Source organism: Mus caroli, chromosome 5, assembly GCF_900094665.2.
Source record: "Mus caroli chromosome 5, CAROLI_EIJ_v1.1, whole genome shotgun sequence".
NCBI classification, from domain to species: Eukaryota; Metazoa; Chordata; class Mammalia; order Rodentia; family Muridae; genus Mus; species Mus caroli.
The window spans coordinates 39,951,182-39,961,807 of record NC_034574.1 but is presented as its reverse complement, the minus strand read 5'-3'; the positions used below and the strand labels follow the sequence as shown (position 1 = coordinate 39,961,807).

The 10,626-nt window shown below is 42.4% G+C and overlaps 1 protein-coding gene across 1 annotated transcript in view; it reads left to right on the top strand.

The window, feature by feature from the left end:
• Fam184b (family with sequence similarity 184 member B) overlaps window positions 1–10,626 on the top strand; it is a 101,697-nt gene that overhangs the window by 8,653 nt on the left and 82,418 nt on the right. The gene's annotated exons all lie outside the window — the stretch shown is intronic.

Below are 10,626 nucleotides of genomic sequence, written 5' to 3'. Positions count from 1 at the left end.
CTGGGCTGGTAGTCTTGGGTTCTATAAGAGAACAGGCTGAGCAAGCCAGGGGAAGCAAGCCAGTAAGTAACATCTCTCCATGGCCTCTGCATCAGTTCCTGCTTCCTGCCCTGCTTGAGTCACAGTCCTGACTTCCTTGGTGATGAACACCAGTATGGAAGTGTAAGCTGAATAAACCCTCTCCTCCCCAACTTGCTTCTTTGTCATGATGTTTTGTCCAGGAATTGTAACCCTGACTAAGACACAGGGTCTTTCTATGTATCCTTCATTATCCTAGAACTCACTGTACCCAAGTGGCCTCAAAGTCACAGAGATCTGTCAACCTCTGCCTCCTGAATGCTGGGATTAAAGGTGTTCAACACCATGCCCAGTGACATCATTACTTTCAAGCTACTTTGACATAATCACAATCCAGGCATTTCTGGATTGCGATCATGTCAAGAAAGTGCAAGTCAGAAAGTGCATACCGGGTATGACAGGCATTACTCAATGAGTGATCAAGGGGGAAAGGCCCCTTGTGGGTGGGACCATCGCTAGGCTGGTAGTCTTGGGTTCTATAAGAGAGCAGGCTGAGCAAGCCAGGGGAAGCAAGCCAGTAAGTAACATCTCTCCATCTCTCCATCAGCTGAGTATGACAGGTATACACTTTCTGACTATTTAATGGGCCTTTTTAAAAACTACTTAGTATATTGTGAGGTCCAGGAAATGAGACTATACCTGGTACATCTCTAGGGTAATTTGAAGTATCAGAGAAACAAATGCCTTCCTCATATTTCAGAGGCCCAATAAAAGCAAGCATACTAGCAAGTATATGTGAGGTCACTGACCTAGGTCTCCCCAGAAAACCTTTTTCTTAGCTACAGATCATTAAATAAATAGAAAGACCTACTTTTGCATTATTTGGTATTATCAAGAACAGTGTTGGCCGGGCAGTGGTGGCGCACGTCTTTAATCCAGCACTTGGAAATCAGAGGTAGGTGGATTTCTGAGTTTGGGGCCAGCCTGGTCTACAGAGTGAGTTCCAGGACAGCCAAGACTACACAGAGAAACCGTCTCAAAAAAACCAAAAAAACAAAACAAACAAAAAAACAGTGTCTTCCCCAAACTTCTGAGGTGTAACAAATGTTTTAAAAACAGAAAAGTTTTCTTCCTAAGAATATATCTCCCCAGCTGAATTCTGAAAGAGCACTGTGTAACTTTTCTCCTTCACCTCAAGACTCTTGCTTCATTGAAATGCAAGCCTGTAAGATCACTCAGCTTTCCTTCTTGCTGTACTCTCAGTGGATATTGTTTTCTCTTGATACTGACTATAGAAGATTAAAAAGAAGTCACACACACACACACACACACACGGTCCATTTCAAATCCCTATGAAGACTATCTTATTAGGAAAAAAAAAAAGAGCATTTGTGGATGTAATGAAGCAATGAGATGAGATAGAATTGTGTTATTTGACTGGTGCTTAAATTCAGTGACAAGCATCCTTATTAGAGAAAGACAAAGGATGAGTGTGGTGGTTTGATAGGTTTGGCCCCCCAGAGACTCATGCTTGAAAGGATTGACTCATAGGAGGTGTGGACTTATTGGAGTAGGTGTAATCTTGTTGGAGGAAGTTTGTCACTGTATGTGTGGGCTATGCTCAAGCTCTGCCCAATATGGAAAAAGAGCCTCCTCCTGGCTGCCTACAGATCCAAATGTAGAACTCCTAGCTCTTCCAGCTCCAAGTTGGCCTACAGGATGCCCTGCTTCACACCATGATCATAGTGAACTGAATCCTTGAACCTGTAATTTAGTTAGTTCCCAACTAAATGTTTGCCTTTATAAGAGTTGCCTTGGTCATGCTGTCTCTTCACAGCAATAGAACCATAACTAAGACAATGATTTAAGACAGAATAGGAGAATAAGGTCCAGAGGAGAAGGACATGTGAAAACTGGGGCAGGATTGTAGAGATATGCCACAGATCAAAGAATGCCTGCAGCCACCAGGCATACATTGTCCTTGTGAGGCTCAGAAGGGAGGAAATCCTGAAGTAATGTGGACTTTTGACTTCTGGTTCCTAGAATTCTGAGAGAATAAAGTTATTATTTTAAACTAGCAAGTGTGAAATATTTTGATGTGGCAACCACAGGAAACAGACAGCCTGATACATCACTCTATTATCACCAAAGGCTTCTTCCTTCTCACATCACTGCTGAAATTCCCTAGGAATCATCAGAATTAGTTTGAGGACTCACATTTTAAGTAAGCTACAAGGTGACACTGCAGACTGTAGTTTGACCATTTTCTGAGATGATCAAGGTTTTTGCTGTTCTTGTTGTTGTTTGTATGGCTGTTGGTTTGGTGTGGTTTGATTTTTACCTTCAACCTCTTGAAACTACCAACAGCTTCTAACACACTGCTGCTGGGAACTCATTCAACAACATGAACTGATGACTTTGAGCTGCCAGATGAGGAAGTTTTTAATACATCTTTAGGGCCACCGTTGATGTCAGGGCCCAGGGAAGGACCAGTAAGATCTAGATTAAAGAATGGATATGTAAGCAAAATTCCAATTGAAAAGGGATAGAAAGTCACTGCTGGGTGCCAGCTCACCATAAACACCAAGAGGTGCACAGATGGCAGGGCTCTGCCACCAAGAGTATTTCACGTGGTTCAGTGACTCAGGGAGCTGTTCTCCTGTGGAGGTACAATTTGGAATTGCCTTGGGGAGTAATAAATGATGATAAATATGCTGTTCTGTGAAATGAGGACTCTCTGGATAACAACAGGCTTTTACTTTACAATGTAAAGATACAGATTTAGGCCCAGAGCTAAGTAGCTTCTGGAAGTTAAAAGGTTTAACTCAAACCATTCTCCCTTATCTTTCTTCTCTTGTTCTCTTCAAGTTTTTAAACGGGAATGACCAAACCAGTTTGGAGAATGTTGGCCTCTTAGTTTATATGTGTCTCTTTGTCTAGTTTTACATTCTGCAGATGAAGTTGCAGTGGATTTATGGCAGAAACATTTGTGGATAATGCACATAGATAGGTGCTAGGGAGTAAGGCGATGGGGCATGGTACATTCAAATGTTGAAACCTAAGTTTATCTAGATCAGAGTTTAGTTAAAGCCAAGTCTGTTCCAAGGGAGTAAAAAGAACCCATTTCAGGTTTTGTTCATTTTCCTGCCAGGGCAGTCTGTCCTTGAAAAGCACGCCCCCACTCCCCCAAGCATCTGCTATTCCCTGCACCAGCAAACTCATTAATGACATGTTCCCAGAGACCCAGAAATAGCAAATTCCATTAAAAGGCTTATCATTAAATACAATGCAGCTCTTTATGTAGAAGGATGGCCTCTGAATAAGAGTCCATTAGGGCTCTGAGCTGGAAAAATTAGGTCAGCTTTCTTTTAAGAGAGAAATTAATACAGCAGGAAAGAGCCAGCAATACGGCCAACATTCATCTTGCAAAGCTTTCCCTCTTTGTGCTGCCGAAGTGCATTTATCCAGACTTGCTATTCCTGTCCTCAGCCACTGGGAGCAAGGCCCATTTGTCCTGTAGAAAACTATCAAATTATCTGATAACAACCTAAATAAATATGAGACAAAAAATTAGAACCAAATATAGGCCCCCTCTTCTCTCTCTCTCTCTCTCTCTCTCTCTCTCTCTCTCTCTCTCTGTGTGTGTGTGTGTGTGTGTGTGTGTGTTTGTGTGTATGTGTGCACATGTACTCATAAATGTAATCTAAACCAATCCATGGAAAAGCAAAACTAGCCAATAACTGACTTCTCTCTCCTTTGGAGGAACCTAATGTCAGTTTTAATTGCCAAATCCAAAGGTACTATCACTAGCAAAAACTGATGTAGAGATTATTTCATCAGGGTTTAAAAGGGCTACCCAGTGACCAGTTTCCTCGCTGCCACTTAGACAAGCTGAAACAGAAAACATGAGGAGGCCATGGTAGCTGAGACAAACAGACAGGAGGATAACACATAAATGGAACAAGAGGTGGGAAGTGAATTTAGAAGGTACCATCAATATAGAAGTGTAAAAAACATAGGAATGGGTCACACACATGACTGTAGGAAGAGAGCTGCCCAGCTACGGAGACTGCAGTAGTGGGGGCTTCCAGAAGGTGAAGTGGACAAGCCAGAGGAATCGACAGTTAGAAATAGATGTTCTGTCCAAATTTGGAATGGAGACATAATGACCCAACTTCACTCTTAGCCAAAGCACAGATAGTTTAGGAACTTATAAAATATTTAAATAGTTAGGTACTTTGTAGACTACACAGCTATGCTTATTTCAGTGATCAAATATTTATATCTACCTACAGATCCTTCCTCATCCCACTAGTGATGATAGACTTCTTCCTGAGACTTAGTTTGGTCTCTGAAACATTAGAGAGTATGAACATAGTCAGAGACTTTAAATGACTTTGTGAAGCTTAGCCATCCCTGGGAGGAAAGCATGCTGTGAGTGGCTACCCTTGCTACCACTTGGCCCTAAGGGACCAGACCTGCATCCAACTTCAGCTCTTAGCTAGAGTCCAGACAATCCAAATCACAGTACTGAGAGCAGACCATCTTTCAACCATTGCTAACCTACATGAGCAGAAATGCTTCTCAGTGTCTAGATCACTGAACTTGGGGTGATGCTTGTTTCCTGGCATTTGTATGGGTTGTCACTGACTGATGTACTAAGTCTAGAACTCAGAAAAGATGTCTAGGCTAGATTTAGTTTTTAAAGTTATCATTTAACAAGGGATAGAGTGTTTATTTGCCTTTTTATTTGTTTACTCAGTAGATCTTTACAATAAATTTAGTATGTGAATTCCTCAGTGTAGAAGACACTAAGATCCTGATGGAAATAGATCTTGTGACAACTTTCCCAGGAAGAATGTTGACGGAGAGAAGAGAATGCTACCAAAAACTGAACTATGAGGATTGCTAGGCAATGATAAAGGACCTGGGAAGGAACCCAGGACTCAGAGTGAAGGTGGTACTTCAGAAACCAAGGAACAAGGAAAGAGGGCCTTCATAAAGGAGAGAATGATGTCTGGTAAAAGGTAGGGCAAAGACATGAAGTGAGCTGAGGCCTGAAAAAAAGTCCTAAAGTCAGAATTGGTCACTGGTGGCTTTACTGTCAGGAATGAGCTAGGATTACTGGGATGATGAGTGATGAGCTAGGTTGAGAGAGCCTGGTACAGAGCTCGTTGCTGGCATCTTTCCCCATCTATGCAGACTACCGTAACAGAATATCATGGAGTGCATGGCTGGAACAGCAAATATTTATTTCTCATTATTTTGAAAGTTGAGAGTCCAAGATACAGGTATGGCAGGGTGTTTCTGGTGAGAGTTTTTTTTTTTTCCTTTCTTCTTGTTTCTTCACATGATCTTTGTGAGTACTCACATGGAGAGAGAGAAGCTATAGGTCTTTTCCTCTTCCTACAGGAGTATACCACTCCCACCCTTGTGACTTTATTTAACCTCAGTTACCTCCCTATGGGGGACCTCCCAACAGGGACCATACAGATTGTTCAGTAGATAAAAGGCAAATGGTCTTGCTTGCCACCAAGTTTGGTGACCTACATTTCATAAGAGAAAGGGGAGATACACATGGTAGAAAGAGAGAACTGACTCCTACAAGTTGTCCTTTTATACGCACACACACACTCAAACACACACGGGTGGGAGGGGGAGGGAGGAAGGGAGAGAGGGAGGGAGGGAGAGAGAGAGAGAGAGAGAGAGAGAGAGAGAGAGAGAGGGAGAGAGATTATTGTCTCCTTACAGTCTTATTTGCAAATGCTTAGGCCTGGCACATATGAATGTGGAATATAATGAGAGCACAGTTCAACCCATTACAACATCAAAGGACTTGTTTCTAGCTCCTGTTTTACCACTAGGTAGATGAGCTTCTGAGCTTTGCCAGGGCTCCTTGCCTCTACCTGTCTAATATGCATGGTGCTCAGCTTGCTCACATACCTCCAGGTTGCTGCAAAAGAAAGTGAAATGAAACTCCTTGTGAATTTCCAAGCTGGCCACTTTGCTACGGACCGGACTCAGTCTGTCCCTAAACCTGCAGGAGAATTCAGGGTCCTGGTACTCAAGTGGACAAGTAGTTGGCGAAAATGGCAAACAGACATGGACACAAGAGAGTGATGTATCTGAACATAATTTCTCAAAGCGAGCATCAGACTTATATTACAAAAGAAAACAAGGAAATTACATGATACATTAGGGTCATCCAAGGTACATCGAGGTTACTCGATGCAAAATGACTCTTTAAACAAAACAGAGAAATGCATACATAAATGCTGACAGGAACCAGGCAGTGTTTACAACTGGGATAAAAATCAGTATTTACAGCTGGGATAAAAATCAGTGTTTACAACTGCGATAAAAATCAGCCCTACCTAAGGTCAGCTCATTCTTAGAAGCCAGGAGCAAGGGCTTTATGCCCATGCCATAGTTCCAATTCTAGTCTATACAGTATAATCCATCTTCTCCCTAGGCCATTGTAAATTCCTGTATATAGAAGTGACTTAGGTGTTATTCTAAGTATTTACTTTACTTCCTTCTCAGACTACAACCCACCTTCTTCCAGGGCCATTGTAAACTCCTGTATATGGGAGTAACTTAGTGGTTATTTTATGTATTTGTAGGGAACCTCCATTTAACAGAGGAGCCCACCAACTTTCTTTTTATATTTAATGTAGTCTGCCATACTTGACTGTAATGAGAATTCCAAGTTTACTTTGTAGAACTTACCCTGAGATTTCTACTCTAATCCAGTAAACTATAATTCCTGATTTCTTTCACTATCTCTCTTTCAACACTGGAGGTAATTCATCTGAATAAGTAACCTTCTTAGGAAATTCAAAGCCCAAGGTCGGCTCAATGATTGCCTAGGATACTGGAACAATGGTGGAGGCCAATCTAACTTAGCTATTTGTCAAATCATTCCTTGGAGGCACTTATAATAAAATAATACTGAAAGAAAGCACGCAAAACCCTTCACCAGACTATCACAAAGACATATCTGGACTACATTGTGTTATAGGATGCCAAAGACTCTCCAGGAGAACAGTTTTTGTGAAACTTTTTGCCTCCGGACTTCAGCCAAGCTTTTGGACTTATCACATAGACTGCACTGGAGTGGGTGTGGCACCACTTCCTGTTTCCTCCTTGCTGTGGTTGATGGGAAGGGGTCCCTCTTTTTGGAAAGAGGGGATCCTGGCCTCTTTTGCTCTTGTTTCTCCTGGAGAAGGAAGATTTTGTAACCTTTGACTTGGGGTTTCCTGGTAGGAGCCTTAAGTGCACTTCTGACTCTCTCCCTACTTCCCCAAATTTGTGAAAACCCAGGCTGACAGCAAAAGATATCCCCATCCTGAGCTTCCTTGCTGCTGACCTGTGGTCTTACACAAAGCCTAAGCATGGCTGACACTTAAGGTAGGTGAAAAAGTGAAACATAAAAACATAAAAATTAGGCCTTTAGGCCTAGACTTGAGTATGTGACCTTTGAGACTCAATGCTCCAAGGCATGCTAATCATAAAACAGATAGCAACATTCCTCCACCCACCCACTTCCTGGGTTCAGGGTTCAGGGAGTGTTTGTTCAAAGAAAGTCACCCTGACCCACCCTGACCATTGCTGGAACCCACTATGCAAATGTGCTATTATTAGGGAATCATAGAAACTGTCTTGAGAAATAACCTGCACAATTACCAAGTATTCCTTGTGACTCTTGTGACTTTGCACTTCCTTGTGACTCTTAACTGGTATTTTTGGTATTTTCCAACAACACCCTCCCCACCCCCTTGAGTTGTGGTTTCTTCCTTTAAATGCCCCCTTACCCAGATACTCAGGGGGCGCCATGGTCCTCTACCCCTGTGTGGTGTATGACTGTGGGCCTGAGAGCACTCTTGAAATAAAAGTCCTCTTGCAGTTTGCATCAAGACCATTTCTCATGAGTGATTTGAGGTGTCACCTCTCCCGAGTCAGAAGTGGGGGAGTCCTCACATTGTGGGTCTTTCATAGACAGTCTCAGCCTGAGTAATTTTGACATTTTTGAGTCAACAATTTCTCATAGTAGGTGCCATCTTGTGTATGGTAGGAGGTTCAACAGCATTGTTTGGCCTTAATACGAATATTCATAGCCCTCTCTTGGTTGTGATAACCCATGCTGTCTAGAGACATTGCCAGACTCCCCCAGGGTGGTGAGCATAGCCTGTACAAATCAACCAATGAGAACAAATGACTTAGGGTGAGAGGTCTTTGTCCATTCAGAGCTGAAATACTCTTGGCATTGACTTTGCATAGCCCCCAGTTTTTGACAGCAGGGCCCAATACAAGTCTAGGAGTCCTCTGAGGAAAAGACATTTTTTCCAGGTATCAAATAGCTCTTAGAACATATGCAACAGTATGGTGGCTCCTGTATATCAACCTAAGCTTTTGAGAAGGACCTAAGAAATAGACTCCCATTTTCCCAGAAGACCTTCAAGATAGTATGTGCTGTGGCAATTAAAAGAATGTTTTATGCCTAACTAGCAACAGCAAACAGTATTACAAACATAGCCTGTGTCCAGAAGATATGTCTTTTTGTTGGTTTATTTATGGGGAAAAATAGAGACTAGGTAGTAATGGGTGTACTGTTCTCAGGGTTCTCCTCAAGGTGTTCTAGGCTTACAAGATAATTTGTGTATGTGCATTTCATTAAATATTGAGATGTTTAGGGAACCCAAGGAGATCCAAAAGAAAGACTCTCAGCTCTGTAGTCAAGATGAAATCACATCAGCATTTGTCATGTGCAATATGGAGACTGTAAAAAATCACTCACCAAATTCCTAAGATTCCTTCTCTAACAAGTGTTGGAACTGTAACCCCCTTGGCAGAGAGAATAGGAATGGCATAGTTACTGGCTCTACCACAGAAAAAACTGGAGACTTTAAAATGAGTCTTAAGAAGCCTGATGGGCACTGATGGTTTCAAGAGTCACACTGTACCAATACTACAGGAACATCTGCCACCCTAGGTTTCTATAGTGTGCTCCCTGGTAACGTGGAATCCAGAAAGTAACCCCCAAGAGACAGTTTTTGTAGAAGCCATGGAGTATCTGGGGAAATGAGTTGGTCACCTGCTGAAACAAGCACTAGGAGGGTCTGGTAGGAACAGAAAGTCACCCCTGATGAGTGCACTGGGGTCTCCCAGCAACATTTAATGAAGTTTCAGGTCACATTTTCTTTGAGTGTCTGGGCATTTGATCCTTAAGCTGAAGTTAGACCCACAGTACTTCAGAGAAAACATTAAATGGATTCTAAATTCATGGTCTTTATTCTTGGATTGAGTTCTGAAATGATGAAAAGAGGCTAGTTCATGTCCTCTCTACCCTTTACAACAATCCTTTTTTTTCACTTGTATTAGGCTGCATTGACTTTTGTCCCAGTGCTCCTTGATTGTAGATTCCATGGGAAGTGTAGCCGCCAGTGGACATGGATTACTGGATTCCTGAAAGGAAAGATGGGGTTGGATGGGAAAGGCGGTGAGAGAAACAATGAGCAACAATGAGCCAAAACAAAGTTCTCTGATCAAGGCCCAATGCTTCCATAAATGGGGGGGGGGCATCCCCCACTATACCAGGATCTCTTGGTCGCTGCTCAGCAGGTAGCTTCTTGCAGGAAGCTGCAGATGAGGCAGACAAAAGACTTTACCTAGGTAGGAAGACTCCACCCTAGGTGAGCTAGCAACTGTGGCAAGCAAGGTCTGAACCAGCCTGCTCAAGGCTGGGGGTGGGGGAGGTGGGGGGTGGGGAGACACGCACAGGAAAGGACAAAGCTGTGATTCCTGAGCAGTGCCCAGCTGTGGCTCAGTCTTCCAAGATCTTATGTATTACTCTTTTAACTTTACTGTGGGAATACCTTCACTTAGGCAATAAACACAGCAATGAAAATTTCTATAGATGCTTCCACAGATTCTAGAAGTCAAACCACCTTGCCTTGGAAAAAAATTATACCTGTCACACTTCTAAAACAGGTATAAACACTGGGCTGGAGAATGCCAACAATCTAAATAATATTATTAACATCAGACAACTCCCTGGCTTTTGCTATGAAGAGGAAATGGGTTTCTGATCTTTTCACCAATATGTGATCAGTGATGCCTGCACAGATACAACCATTTACCATTGCTGCTTCTAAAAATAGACACCATTTATAAAGTGGAGTGTGTGTGTGTGTGTGTGTGTGTGTGTGTGTGTGTGTTGGTAATTGCAAAACAAAGCAAGCTTTAGTTCTTCTGTTCCTAGAAGTAGTAACTGGAAGTAACATAGAGATAATTTAATGATTTCCTCCGGTCCCTATACTGGGGAGTAGTGGATTGAGAGGCTGCTTTGAGGTTATGCCACAGAGATTACTTAGAGTTTGATATTAGTTCTGTTTCTAGATTTGGGATTCCCATGAGACACTCAGGACCAAATGTCCAGGAGGGAGTGGGAAGTCTTAATAGTTATTTAAGTGAGAGGTCATGTTGAAGTGTAAATTCGGGAAGGAATACTATTATTCATCTTCTCTTCTCTTCTCTTCTCTTCTCTTCTCTTCTCTTCTCTTCTCTTCTCTTCTCTTCTCTTCTCTTCTCTCTCTCTCTCTCTCTCTC